The sequence below is a fragment of the Lycium barbarum genome, chromosome 1 (genome assembly GCF_019175385.1).
Source record: "Lycium barbarum isolate Lr01 chromosome 1, ASM1917538v2, whole genome shotgun sequence".
Classification (NCBI taxonomy): domain Eukaryota; kingdom Viridiplantae; phylum Streptophyta; class Magnoliopsida; order Solanales; family Solanaceae; genus Lycium; species Lycium barbarum.
This window is the reverse complement of record NC_083337.1, coordinates 97225400-97241249: the sequence shown is the minus strand read 5'-3', so window position 1 is coordinate 97241249 and position 15850 is coordinate 97225400.

The following is a 15850-nucleotide window of genomic DNA, read 5'->3' as shown; positions in this document are numbered from 1 at the left end:
TCTGAAAGAGAAAATGAGTATGGAGGGTAGGAAAGATGAAAGGTAAGCAGTGTGAACAAGTGGAATCTTTGCAAGTGTCGATACGCGAGACGCAAGGCAAATTGTGTGACAATTGGGCGAATAAGTTACCAATAAAGGGGAAACTCTCATGAATTATTGGAGCCTTAATAGGAGCGATTTGATTCTAATTCGACACTCTATCTGTTGTGCGTTTGCACTCCCGATTCCGATAAGGCTCTGTCTAGTACGCCTCTGTATTTCTGAGCTCGATTATGTTCCCTTCTGATGAATCTTTGTGCGTCTGATTCTGGATACGTTTCTGTCTGGCACACCTCTGTATGTCTGACTCTGGATATAAATCCGTCTGATATGCTTCTGTGCGTTTGATTTTGATCACGCGTATGTTCGATACATTTCGGTCTGTCTAATCACGACTCTGTATGATACAATTCTGTACATTTGATTCTGAATTCGAACCTGTCCGATATGATCTTGTCTCCGATTATGAATCTGTCTGGTATATCCTCGTGTGTTCGATTCTGATTACGAATCCGTCTGATACGCCTTTGTACGTCTGACTCCGATCTCAGACTTGTCTGATATACTTCCGTACCTCTGATGTTGACTATGAATCCGTCCGATATGCTTATACACGTCTGGCCCTAGTTCTGAATCTGTTTGGCATGAAGTGTCTGGTATGAAGTAAAGTGAGATTACGACGATGTGGTAAGAAACTCAGCAGTGTAACAAAAAATGATATTGACTATGATGTCTGGAAAGCGTTCGTTTGTTATAAGAATATATCTTATGGTTCGACGATTACGAGGGGTATGAGAAAATAAATCAGGAAGGCGTTTGAATCAGTGATGTGAAAAATTTCCCCATGACGTGGTGAAGGGGCCATGTCAGAAAATCAATAAAGGACATCTATAAAGAGAACCCTCCCGGAGTAGTATGACACCCCATGAGGACAAGTTAACATTCGAGGACGAATGTTCTAAAGGGGGGGAGAATGTTATGTCCCGTGCTTTCGTATAATTGGAAATCGAGAAATAAACAAGACTTGTGCGTTATAAGGAAATATTTTTTATTTTGGTGAATATGACTATGTTGGTTGTGGGATCATTAATGTTAAGACATCGGGGAAGGCCGAGGGTAAATTTGAAATTTTGGAAATTCGTTTCGGGAATTACAAAACGGGACTTTTCATGAATTGGGCCAAGAAAAATACAATACAATTGAGGCCCAAAATTTGTGAGGGTGGCCGGCCTTAGCCATGGCCCAAGCCCATCCTTTTAATGTCATGTGCTATGCACATGACTCTTAAATGGATATATATCATCTACACTTAGTAGTTATCAAGAAACAAAGCAAAAAATTCAAGAACACCACAAAAAGGGGGTTCGGCCGAAGCTAAAGGAAAAAAGAAAGAAAAATTTCCAAGCTTTGTTGTTGATCCAAAAATATTAGTTTCTACATAGTTGTGAAGTGCTCAAGACCCTCTTCAACAGGGTATAATTAGTTTGGCACAAGAGCCTCATTTGCGACAAGTCGGAAATTCAAGAAAAGGTAAGAATTTTGCCCCTCTAATGTTATAGAATTGAGATGAATGTGCTAAGGATTGAGAATAGACGAGAATCCCGTAACCTTGATGTATATAGAAAGCCGTGAGTGTGTGTGTATATTGCATGTTGGCCGTGAGCCCTAGGAAGAAGAAAGTGATGTGAATTGGTCTTGTTTAGTTTGTATAATGTGTCGTTGTGACCTTTGTGTCGTAAATGATTGATTGATGAATTGGATTGGCGTTGGAAAATGATTTCGGAACGTTATCGGAAAGTGTATACCTTTGGTATAATTGTGTATATCATTGTATATCTAGGGTGCTAAAGACTTTAGATGTGATTTATGGTTGATGTTAATGAATTCGGAATGAAACGACGCAAGTTAGAATGTTCGTCGTGACTTTTGGTGTTTTGAATGGAATATGGAAAATAATGAATTTCGGGAACTTTCGTATATGGTTTGGAATGTATTTGGGATGTGATTGAATAATCTTGAATGAGTAAATGAATACAATAATATGGATATAGATTTGGAATTTTGAAGTTTGAATGAAAGATTTCCAACTTGTGTAGTAAGGTAGGCTTTTGAAGTTTGAATATGGTTTATATTGTTTGATGATGTGTGGGCTGTTGTTGTTGATGTATTTTGAGCCGAGCTAAGTCTCGGGGATGTTAGATTTATAGGGGAAATGCTGCCGAAATTTCGGTAGACAAAAATGAAGTTAAAGGTATTTTTAAGCCTAAGAATCTCAATTGGTAACTTTGACCATTTGCAGATTTCAGACGAAACGGGACTTGACTTTTGGGAGAGCGTAAGACGTCTGTAAGGTATGTAAAGCTTCCCACTTCTTCATTTGGCATGTCTTAGTGTGATAGGCGAATATTGGAACTTCCGGAGCATTTCTGCTCCTCGAAACCAAACCCACAGAAAAGTTACTATTCATTCAATTCAATTGAAGCCTAAGGGCTCTATTTTGGCTAGAATGCCACCAATCGTCCGAAACCTAACGAAATGTGGTCGGGTAACTTAGAAATGATTATATATGACCTTTTGGCCCCTAAATGTTCGTAAATTATGTTCGCCACCTCAATTTGACTCGAGGTGGGCCCGCTAACCCCGAGACGCCCTATTTGTCTTATTGGGCTATCTTTGTGAATAAAGCTTGATATGATACTTTCGATTTTGGAACTCCCTCCTACGAGATATGTTTTGAATATTATGATATGCTAAGTTACGTTTTGAGCCATACGCAATATTTTGGAAACGTTTTGCGAAATGAAATTTTGTATCGACTAAGTATTCGATTACTTTGTATTATGAAATGACTTATGGGATTACTCTGTTTTGAAAGACTATTTTGAAGTATGATTTGCATTTGTTTGCTCACGACTCCGCTCGTGCCTTATTATGACTTCGTTCACCGGTTCCCAGGCCGGTTATGATTCGTGCGCCTTACAATAATTCGGCCGTATGCTGTGTTACGGTTCCCGAGGCTTCGCCATAGGGCCGGGTTCCGTTTGGAATTATGCTGTGATATGGCTCGTGATGCGATACGCTCACCTATGTTTGTGTTTGTGTTCGGAGATACGGAGATTTGAAACCTTCTGGTGTTATGTTGTGTGTGGCGCCAGCGTCGGAGTGGCGACCATGTTCTTAAGAGTTTGCATGATTTCGTTTGCATTATGTATACGTATATGATTTTGATATGGATTTTGACATCCCGATTTGTACTCCACTTTGTTATCTGATTTGCTTTCAGTTTTGATCCATATTTCTGTACTCCGTGCTTTACATACTCAGTACATATTTCGTACTGACCCCCTTTCTTCGGGGGCTGCGTTTCATGCCCGCAGGTACAGACATTGGTGATCCTCCACTGTAGGCTTCCCTTTCTGCTATTTTGGAGTACTCCTTCTGATCTGGAGTCCACTTTTGGTACAGACTCCTTTAGCTATGTATATGCTCTGTACATTTGACTATTTGGGTACGGCGGGGCCCTGTCTCGCCATATGTCTTTGTTCTGAGTTCGTAGAGGCCTGTAGTCATATATGTGGGGCGAGGGTCCTATATATGTTTGTTTGAGTTTGTTTTCTGGTCTTAAAGCGGTCTGTTTGTTTTGATGGCCCTAAATGGCCCTTATGTTTATGTTGCACTTTTGACCGGCGATGTCTATTCCGCCGCTCAGTTTGGATTCGATATGACATATTGATTTGTGCGACCGCTTAAGACATATTTTGATATAAATTCTGTTGATATGACTTTTATGAATTTTTGGAATATGCTCGGACTTGGTAAATGAGTATGCGGTTTGGTCTGGGTACCCAGGTAGGGTGCCAGTCGCGGCCCACGGGTTTGGGTCATGACACTCACAAACCCCTCGAACAGAAATCTGGGTATCTCCAGAATCGGCCAGGCGAACCCCGAGACTAGCCAACTGCTGAATATCACGGGCTATCTCTCTCCTGTCTGGCTGTAGATCAGCCAAACTTCCCATAGACTTCCGACTGAGCGCATCTGCAACAACGTTAGCCTTACCCGGATGATACAAAATATCCACGTCATAATCTTTCAGGAGCTCCAGCCACCTCCGCTGCCGCAAATTAAGCTCTCTCTGTCTGAAAATATACTGGAGACTCTTATGATCAGTGTAGATATCCACATGAATGCCATATAAATAGTGTCTCCATATCTTCAGAGCATGAATCACCGCTGCGAGCTCCAGATCGTGGGTAGGATAATTCTTTTCATGCTTTTTGAGCTGCCGGGAAGCATACGCTATAAGTCTGCCGTGCTGCATCAATACACAGCCTAACCCCATACCAGAAGCGTCACAATAAATAGCATACCCGTCCGGTCCCTCTGGAAGAGTCAGAACTGGGGCTGAAGTCAGCTTCTCCTTCAGCAACAGGAAGCTCCGTTCACAAGCATCAGACCACTGGAACTTAGCTCCCTTCTGAGTCAGCCTTGTCAAAGGCGCTGAAATCGAAGCAAACTTCTCCACAAACCTCCTGTAATAACCTGCTAGCCCCAGGAAACTGCGTACCTCTGTGGGCGTCGTAGGTCTGGGCCAATTCTTCACGGCCTCAATTTTTTGTGTGTCCACCCGGACACCATCAGCTGCAATAATATGCCCCAAGAAAGCCACTGAAGACAGCCAGAATTCACATTTAGAAAATTTTGCATATAATTTCTGATGCCGGAGTACCCCTAATACCAATCTCAGATGATCTGCGTGCTCTGCCTCAGACCGAGAATAAACCAGGATATCATCAATGAATACAATTACAAACATATCCAAGAATGGCCTGAATACCCGGTTCATCAAATCCATGAATACTGCGGGGGCATTAGTAAGCCCAAAAGACATAACCCTGAATTCATAATGCCCATATCGGGTCCGGAAAGCTGTCTTAGGGATATCGGCCTCTCGTACTCGTACCTGGTGGTAGCCGGATCGAAGATCTATCTTCGAAAAACACTTAGCGCCCTGCAGCTGATCAAACAAATCATCAATCCTGGGGAGGGGGTATTTATTCTTTATAGTTACCTTATTCAGCTGCCGATAATCAATACACATACGCAGCGACCCGTCCTTCTTACGCACAAATAGTACCGGAGCTCCCCAAGGCGAAGTACTGGGTCTGATGAAGCCCTTATCCAACAAATCTTTCAGCTGCTCCTTCAACTCCTTTAACTCTGCAGGCGCCATTCTGTACGAAGGAATAGAGATAGGCTGAGTGTCTGGGAGTAAGTGAATAGAGAAGTCTATCTCCCGCTCTGGAGGAAGACCTGGAAACTCATCGGGGAAAACATCGGGAAACTCATTAACCACGGGGACTGACTGAAGTGTCGGCATCTCTGCTCCCAAGTCTTGCACCCGTACCAGATGATAGATATAACCCTTTCTGATCATTTTCTTCGCCTTAAGGTACGAAATAAACTTACCCTTCGGCGATGCGGTATTACCAGCCCATTCTATAACTGGCTCCCCGGGAAACTGGAAGCGAACCACCTTATTCTGGCAGTCAACATTAGCGTAACAGGAAGCTAGCCAATCCATACCCATAATAACATCAAATTCAGTCATATCTAACTCTACCAGATCTGCCTTAGTATCTCGGCTACATACAATCACAGAATAGTCTTTATAAACCTGTTTCGCTACAATAAAGTCCCCTATCGGTGTGGCTACCTCAAATGGCTCTATAGGTTCAGACATAATACCAATTCTACCAGCAACAAGGGGTGAAATATATGATAAAGTCGAACCTAGATCAATTAGTGCATACACAGACCGAGAGGAGACCAATAAAGTACCTGTAACGACATTAGGAGATGCCTCGTGATCCTGGCGGCTGGCCAAAGCATAAATGCGGATCGAAGGACCGCTAATACCAGAAGCTCCACCACGGCCTCTGTCGCTGGAAAACCCTGCCCCGTAGGGCGTATAGCCACTGACGAAGTTGAAGACCCAGCGGCTGATCCGGTAGGCTGCGCTGCACCACCCGAACTACCCTTATGCGGGCAATCTCTCACAGAATGGCCCTGACGGCCACAAGAAAAGCATGCACCGGTGACTCTGTAGCACTCTCCCTGATGATATCTGCCACAAAAAGAACACTGAACCCTGGGTGGCCTCATCTGACCAGAACCCCTATCTGTCCGCGAACCTGAAGCCCTGGAGCTCTGGCCTGCTCCTGAATACCCTGGGCTATCGAACCTGCGACCTGTAGGCTGGGGAGGTGCGCTCTGCGCCGGCTGAGATGAAAATCTGCTAGGCTGTTGCGGCTGTTGGGGCTGTTTGCCCCGAAAATCTCCAGATGACCTGGCCCTCTTGGGCTGTCTCCGATCCTGGCCCCTGTCAGGCTGGTGTCCCCCTCTGCCCCGATCCTCCATGCCCTGGGCGTGGGCCTGAATACGGGCAATGTCCATACCGGGCTGAGCAGCCAATACTAAACAGCTATCAACAAAATACCGATCCAGCCCCATAATATATCTGTGCATCCGGTCCGCCATAGTAGTCACCACAGCAGGTGCATATCGGGCCAAGGAATCAAACTCCAAACTATAGTCCCGGACACTGCGGCCCTTCTGCCTCAATAATAAGAATCTATCAGCTCTGGCTCGTCGTAGCTCTGGGGGTAGAAAATGTCCAAGAAATGCCTCAGAAAAATCGCCCCAAACTGCTGGGGGAGCGTCGTCCCCCCTGGATAGCCCCCATGACTCGTACCAGTTTGCCGCCACATCATATAACCGGTACGAAGCTAACGCGACTGACTCTGTCTCGGAAGCATTAATCAAATCTAGAGTGCGCCGCATCTTCCTGATAAACTCCTCAGGATCCTCCTCGGGCTTTGACCCGAAGAACTCTGGAGGACTACAAGTCAAAAACTCACGGGCTCTCGAACTATCACGCCTGACTGCCCGGTCACCTCCCAGTCCATGCCCCTGAACCTGCCCTGCCACAAGTCTAGTCAGTAACTGGACTGCCTCCCTCATAGACTGATCCTCAGTGCCTGGCTGTGGAGCTGGAGGCTCAGGTACTGGAACTGCGGGAGCTGGCAGTGTAGAAGAACCCTCTGTCTGGGGCAAAGTCTCCGGAGCAATATGTGCCTGGGCCCTGGTAATCCTCTGGACCCAGCTAGTCTCTCCCAAGGCTGCTGACTTGGCCTTTTGGGCCGCTGTTGCCTTTTTTGGAGGCATATCTGCAAATATAGCCACTCGTTAGGGAGGGGTCATCCTGATAACACAGCTCTATCGCACGATCTAAGACAAAAAGAAGGGTAGTATCCTAAATGCCCTGTAGCCTCCTGTTTATAGGTGTGGTGCACAACACACCGATAAACAAGACTCTACTAGACACGATCTGTGGACATCCCGAGGACGAACCGCTCTGATACCACTTTTGTCACGACCCAACCCCGTGGGCTGCGACCAGTGCCCTAGCTGGGCACCTATACGTACCCGATACCGAAATTAGCATATTAACAAAATAATATAATAATAATATTAGTGGACGCTACAGAATTTAGCATAAAAAGCTGACTTGGCACACATAGGCCGATAAGGCCATCATAGAACAAAGTATCCCAAACATATGTACAGAACCCACACAGATATATCCACAGACCTCTACAGAACATATCATAATCATAAGACGGGACAGGGCCCCGTCATACCCAGAACAATGTACATATCCAGATAGCAGTGACAGACTGTACCAAAAGATGGGCTCTGAAGAAGAGAGCGCCCCAAAATAGCAGAAATGGGATCCTAAACGTGTGGATCAGCGAACCTGTCGTCTGTACCTGCGCGGCATGAAAACGCAGCCCCCGAAGAAAGGGGGTCAGTACGAAATATGTACTGAATATGTAAAGCGGAATCACAGAAGTCAAATCATAATAATTTCAGAAAATAAGTACAAAATCCAGAGTGTCAAATGCATATTTCCAAAACAGACAGAATGTGTACAGAAACATATGTCATATCATATCCGGTCCCTGCCACGGGACTCAGCAGACAGAACGTGGCCACCCTCCCGACGCTGGTGCCACATTACAGAGGAATCAGAAAAGGGGGTGTGGCCCCGTATCATAAAATGTCATATCAAAATGGCCATAACAGATCAGATCAGAATAGGCGGACATGGCACATCATACTCCACAGACCCATGTACGCGTATACCTGCCCCCTCACATCGGGGCGCGGCGAACAATGCAGAGAATCACGCTTGACAACATATCCTGGCCCGGGCTCAGTGTGGGAAACATTGGGACATCCACGAATGGAGTAGTGAGAGACTAATGCAATTTAAAAATATCATAAATGTTTTCAAAGACTCGATGAGGCATATCAAAGATAAACAAATCCAACGAAGTCGGACGGGATCATAATAGATGCATTTCGGATATCATAATAAATTACAGAAATATAACCTTCCTGAAGTCATTCCGAGTGTCAAAATAATTTATAAGATTTAATAGAATATTTAAAACAACATTCGTTAGGCGATTAGTAGGGTAATCAAAACATTTCTTTCAAAAATCGCTTAAAAAGGAAGCTTTAGCACATTAAGGGCAAAACCGGGAATAGTGGGCCCGCCTCGGGACAAATAAGGAGGCGGGCTCAAATTATGCCCTCTAAGCTTATGATGTCACCTAAAAAGGTTCTACAAGCATTCTATGACTTTCCAAGTAATTTGGAGCAAAGTTGCATTTTTTCAAGAAAAGTGTACCAAAGTAGTTCAATTCTACTGAAGGAAAAACTGAAATTTTCTCTTGCGGATTCCGAGGGCCAGGAGGTCCTTCGAGGCCCGGATCCGACCCTAACACACTAAGGGCATGCCAAGGGAAGAATTGGGGTTGCTTTACATACCTTTCACGCTCCTTACGCCTTTCCAAACTCACTTCCCGTTTCGTCGAAAAACTGCAATTGGTCAAGTTTACCAATTGTAAGCTATGAATACCAAAGTTTCAACTTAATGCATATTTGGCTACCGAAATTTCGGCAGCACTTCCCCTATACATATGGCACCCCGAGAATTCAACTAGGCTAGAAATCATCAACAACAACCCAAACGGCAACATCAATATCAACAACGAACACTAAAAACATAAATATCCTTCAACTAGTCATCTTTCTAACAAGTTGACAAAATCTTCATTTCAACCCAACTTTTAACTAATATCAATAATTTCACATTCATCAACAATCAAGATCATCACCATATAGTTCTAGAAACATTTCATATCATTTTCCTCAAGTTATACACTCGATATACATAATATACAACCTTCCGTCAAAGTCATATCTTATGCAAAACATCAAATCTTTGGCATACAACTTCATAACATGTTTCCAACTTCCAAATTCATCAATGATCATTACAATTAACAACCAAACAACTTCATTTCCTTAATGTCAGCAAATCATACTAAAACGACATAAGTTTCTACATTCCAATTCAATACAAACTTATATCATTTTAACTTCATTTACATTACTAACATCACAATAACACACTAAACAACTTAATTCATTTTTATCCCAAATCCAACATACCACACGACCAAGAACCCTCTTTGTCAACTTCAACTAAATCATTCAACTTTCAATCCCAATATGCATTTCATCACAATCACAACTAGAATATAACATGAATTCAACACATTGTGGGTATACCACCTATATATACACACGGCTACACCCCATATTCCAAACCCACTTTGCAAACTTCCATTTTTCCATACAATCAACACATTTCTATATACTACAACACAATCAAAACTTCATAACACAATAAAAAGGTAGAAATTCTTACCTTTTCTTCAAGTCTTCTTGACCAACTAAAATGGGCTTGGATCAAGGCCTTAAGTGGCCGGCCAAGGTCCCTAATTTGGGCCTCAATTTCAATTCAATTTTTGAGCCCAATAGCTTATGAATCATATTTTGTAAATCCCGAAACAAATTTCCAAAATTCCAAAATTGCCCTTAGCCTTGTCCCACACTTCCGTGACTCTATTCTTTCATGCATAACTCCTATGTTCAACAAAATATCAAATTTGACCTTATATATCTAGAATCCAATATTTATCAAATATTTTTCCAAACGTATGAAAACACGGGATATAACAGGGAAGTCGCATTGGGGTCAATGCCGATTGGGTTCAGATGTTTGCTATACATGTGGTCGACCAGGCCATATTATGCGTGATTACCCCTCAGTATATGGTAGAGGTAGGACCCAGCCATCAGGGTCGGTAGCCGGATCTTAGGCATCTGTACGCCTCACGGGGCCAGGTTCACATGCGCCAGTAGGACATGGTAGAGGCAGAGGGAGAGCTCCCAGTTTTAGCGGTCCTCAGCACCGTATCTATGCTTTGGCTGGACGCCAAGATCTTGAGTCTTCTCCTGACGTGGTCACAGGTATATTATCGGTATTCTCTCATGATGTATATGCTTTGATTGATCTGGGCTCCACATTATCATATGTTACTCCTTATATTACGGGTCAATTTATAGTTGAGCCAGAGTCGATCAAACCTTTTGAGGTGTCTACACCCGTGGGTGAATCGGTAATAGCTAGCCGAGTATATAGAGAATGTGTAGTTACGATTTGTGATCGTCGTACCATGATTGATTTGCATGAGCTAGAAATGGTAGACTTTAACGTTATTATGGGCATGGATTGGTTGGCTTCTTGTTACGCCAATGTCGATTGTCGAATGATAATGGTTCGTTTCCAATTTCCGGGAGAACCAGTCTTAGAATGGGAAGGGAATACGGCGTCACCAAAAGGTAGGTTTATTTCCTACATAAAGGCAAGGAAGATGATCACGAAAGGTTGTATTTATCATCTAGTGCGAGTTCAAGATGTAGAAGCTGAATCGCCGACTCTTCAGTCAGTTTCCGCAGTGAATGAATTTCCGGATGTGTTCCCGGAAGAGCTCCTAGGCCTTCCTCCCGAGCGGGAGATTGATTTTGCCATTGATGTATTGCCAGGCACTAAACCCATATCTATTCCTCCGTATAGAATGGCACCCACAGAATTGAAAGAGTTGAAGGAGCAACTGAAGGATTTGTTTGACAAATGCTTCATTAGGCCTAGTTCATCCCCGTGGGGAGCACCCGTATTGTTTGTCCAAAAGAAAGATGGCTCCTTGAGAATGTGCATTGATTATAGGCAATTGAATAAAGTGACGATTAAGAATAAATATCCTCTTCCGAGGATTGATGATTTGTTTGATCAATTGCAAGGTGCCAAATGGTTTTCCAAGATTGATTTAAGGTCCGGGTATCACCAAGTGAGAGTTAGGGAGAAAGATATCCCTAAGACAGCCTTCAGAACAAGATATGGTCATTTTGAATTCCGGGTGATGTCATTTGGGCTAACGAACGCGCTAGCGGTATTTATGGATTTGATGAATAATGTGTTCAGGCCCTTCCTGGATTTATTTCTGATAGTATTTATCGATGACATCTTGGTGTATTCTAGATCCGAGGCAGAACATGCGGATCATTTGCATATTGTCCACGGAGTTCTTCGAACTCAAGAGTTATTTGCAAAATTTTCCAAATGCGAGTTCTGGTTGAACTCAGTGGCATTTTTAGGGCACATTGTTGCAGCCGATGGTATTCGAGTGGATAGTCAAAAGATTGAGGCCGTGAAAACTTGGCCAAGGCCCACAACTCCTATAGAGGTTCGTAGTTTTCTGGGCCTAGCAGGCTATTACAGGAGGTTTGTTGAAGTTTTTTCTTCTATTTCTGCACCACTAACAAAGTTGACCTAGAAATCGGCAAAGTTTCAATGGACAGACGCTTGCGAGCACAGTTTCCAAGAGCTAAAGGGTAGATTGACTTCTGCCTCAGTCTTGACACTTCCAGAGGGATTGGAAGGATATGTCATTTATTGTGATGCTTCAGGTGTTGGGCTAGGCTTCGTGTTGATGCAACATGGCAAGGTGATTGCATATGCCTCAAGGCAATTGTGAAAACATGAACAGAATTATCCTACCCATGATCTAGAATTAGCCGCAGTGGTTGATGCATTAAAGATATGGAGACATTATTTATATGGTGTCCACGTGGATATTTATACAGATCATAAGAGTCTTCAATACATCTTCAAGCAGAAAGATTAAATTTGCGGCAACGACGATGGTTGGAATTGCTGAAAGACTACGATGTTGATATTTTGTATCACCCCGGAAAAGCAAATGTTGTGGCTGATGCTCTTTGCCGTAGATCGATGGGAAGTCTAAGTGATGTACGACCCGAAATGAGAGGAATGGCCCGTGAGCTCCAACAGTTAGCTAGCCTAAGAGTCCGAGTAGTGGACTCAGGTAGCAGCGGAGCTATTATTCAGAATTCGGCGGTTTTGTCACTGGTAGCGGAAGTGAAAGAGCGACAATATGAGGATCCCATGCTAGTGCAGTACAAAAACACACTCCCTCAGAAGAGGATTCATCGTTTGATATTTCAGGAGACGGGGTTCTCCGATGTAGAGGAAGATTATGTGTTCCCTATGTGGCTAGTCTACGCCACCAGATATTGAAAGAGGCTTATTTTCACCCCGGAGCGACGAAGATGTATCATGATCTTAAGTCCATATATTGGTGGAATGGGATGAAGAAAGATGTAGCGGAGTTTGTAGCTCAATGTCCTAATTGCCAACAAGTGAAAATCGAGCACCAAAAGAGGCTTACCCCATTCTTGACGTAAATATGATTCCATATGGGTGATCGTGGATAGACTCACCAAGTAAGCTCATTTCTTACCGGTCAGGACAACCTATGTGGCAGAAGATTATGCCAAGCTTTATCTTAAAGAGATAGTGAGACTCCATGGCGTTCCGGTATCGATTATCTCCGATAGAGGGACTCAGTTTACGACAAAATTTTGGAAGTCCTTCCAAGAGGGTCTAGGGACCCAAGTACGCCTCAGCACGACATTTTATCCACAGACTGATGGGCAAGCTGAACGTACTATTCAGACTCTTGAGGATATGTTACGGGTAGGTATGATAGACTTCGGAGGAAATTGGGAAGATCATTTGCCACTCTTTGAATTTGCTTACAATAATAGTTATCATTCTAGCATTCAAATGGCACCGTATGAAGCCTTATATGGGTGAAAGTGTAGATCCCAAATCGGGTGGTTCGAAACAGGAGAGGCCCAGTTGATAGGGCCAGATTTGGTTCAACATGCCATAGAGAAAGTCAAGCTCATACAAGATCGGTTGTTAGCGGCTTAAAGTCGTCAAAAGTCCTATGCGGATAACCGTCGAAGAGACTTAGAGTTCGAAGTGAAAGATTGGGTATTCTTGAAAGTGTCGCCAATGAAGGGCGTCATGAGGTTTGGCCAAAAGGGAAAGCTTAGTCCCCGGTATATTGGGCCATATGAAATTGTGCGCAAAATAGGAAAAGTGGCCTATGAGTTAGATCTACCTCCTGAGTTGGAGTCAGTCCATCCAGTATTTCACGTCTCGATGCTTCTGAAATGTATTGGAGATGCTACTAGGATCGTCCCAGTAAATGATGTGCAAGTGACAAAGAAATTGACCTATGAAGAGGTACCCATTGCCATGTTAGATAGGCAAGTACGGAGGCTTAGAAACAAAGAAGTAGCCTCGGTTAAGGTTCTGTGGAGAAGCGGTAAGCTAGAGGAAATGACTTGGGAAGCGGAAGAAAGTATGCGATCCAAATATCCCCATTTATTTCAGCCCTTGGAAGAAGTCCATGATGAGACGTCAAGGTCCTAAGGTATGTATGTTTTCCTTTTATGCTTTCGGGTCGTGTGTGGCCAAATTTTATGCTATTGTGTTGTAGCCCTGTGTGGCATCGATATTATGGGTTGTTGTGGCAGGATGTTAGTGCCATATTATAGGGGAAACTCTGGCGAAATTTTTATAGGATTCCCGAACACTTTAACATTCAGGGACGAATGTTCTTAAGGGGGGAAGAATGTTACACCTCGGAAAATTTTCCGTTGGCACGCAAGTAAACGAACTAGTGAGGAATGGCATTTGATGACCCTAGTTGAGATTCTAAAGATGTTAGAGAAGAGGGAAGAGGTTTGCCAAGAGAAGGCAAAAGTATTTGATAAGTATCGGAGAGGGATTACGAGCAACGAGTTAGCCAGGACTTAGTGATGTCTTGGAGAAGAGTTATAACATCCCTTAGATTGGTCTTGAAGTGTTGAATAAGTGTTAAGAAGGTTCCGCAAGGATCGGAGATCAAACGAAGTGATGAGAATAAGTTGAGTGAACTGATGAGTTTTACGGCTCATTATACGGACCGTATAATGGACCGTAAAACCATCACAGTGGAGGTTGGTTGCTGGTGGAATTTTACGGTCAGTTATACGGACCGTATAACGAACCGTCAAATGGTCACAGTGAAGGGGTGCAGGCAGACCCATTTCACGGTCTATTATACGGACCGTATAATGGAACCCAACAGATCAGTGGAATGTTATTAAATAAAGGACCAAGTTCATGAAACCATTTCAACATTTCCTTTCTCTCTCTAAAACATCTCTCTACATTTATTATACAAGTTTTCAAGGATTATAAGCCATCAACAACATTAAATAAGTGAATCAAGAGTAAGAACCTATCAAGGATCATCTAAAGTCAAGAAATCCAAATGGAGAAAAGCTAGGGTTTTACTCAAAGTGGAATATTATCAACTAAGGCTCGTCCCTACAACATCTAAGGTAAGATTCATGCTATTTATATGTTGTTTAAGGTAGTGGAGATTAAAATACATGGATTGTAGAAAATATGGTAAAATGGGTCATGAATGATGAATAGTGACATTTTGAGGAATAGTTTGAGTTGAATCATGAATGTTGTTGTGTCGTGATATGAATGTGTTATAAATGGTATTAAGATCATGAACTAGACACTTTAGGCGAATGGACGAAGTTGGGTGTTATGACCTTGATTATGGGTAAATTAGAAGCAAATTGAGAAACCTAGACAATGTGGATAATGTGGATGACTAATGGCCATTGTTGTGAAATTAATGAAGATAGAAACGCTAACATTGGAAGGGAACGTGCAAGTGTAGAATAGTCCGACGAGAAGGTATGTAAGGCTAACCCTTCTTTCATAAGGCATGATTCTTGGCCAAATTCCTAATTCCTCTATATGAGTAAGTTGTCTTCACATGGTTGATATTCCGAGCTCATAAGCTCCCGATCTTTGATATGTGCTACGATTGTACTACGCTCCTCACATGACGAGTAGGCCCATAATGTAGACGTAACGATAATGATACTGATAGTAATAATGATGCTAAAGGTGCCTACGGGCTATTATACTTATATGTGTGCCTATGAAGGGCTATAATGAAACCCCGAGCTTATAACGCCGCGTAGAATATATGTATATGAGTATGTATAAAGTATGTATATGATTACTGTCATGACCCCGCCCCGTGGGCCGCGACTGGTGCCCTACTTGTGCACCCAAACGGACAAACATACCAAATCGTCATATAATAGCTTAGGTCAATTTTCAAATTCATCATTATAAACAGAACTGAAAATCATTATCATCTGAAGCGGTCACGTGTACAGAGATATCGTATCAGAACAAAAAGGGGCGGCGGAATACACATCGCCGAATATATACACACATATACGAACATACAGGTCATTTAGGCCGCATCAAAATCTGATAGATTGGCGGAATGTACATCGCCGGGCACAAATATCACACGCTGCCTCAAATTGTATCAAACTGTCTCAGACACATTTCAAACACAACCATATATATACATAT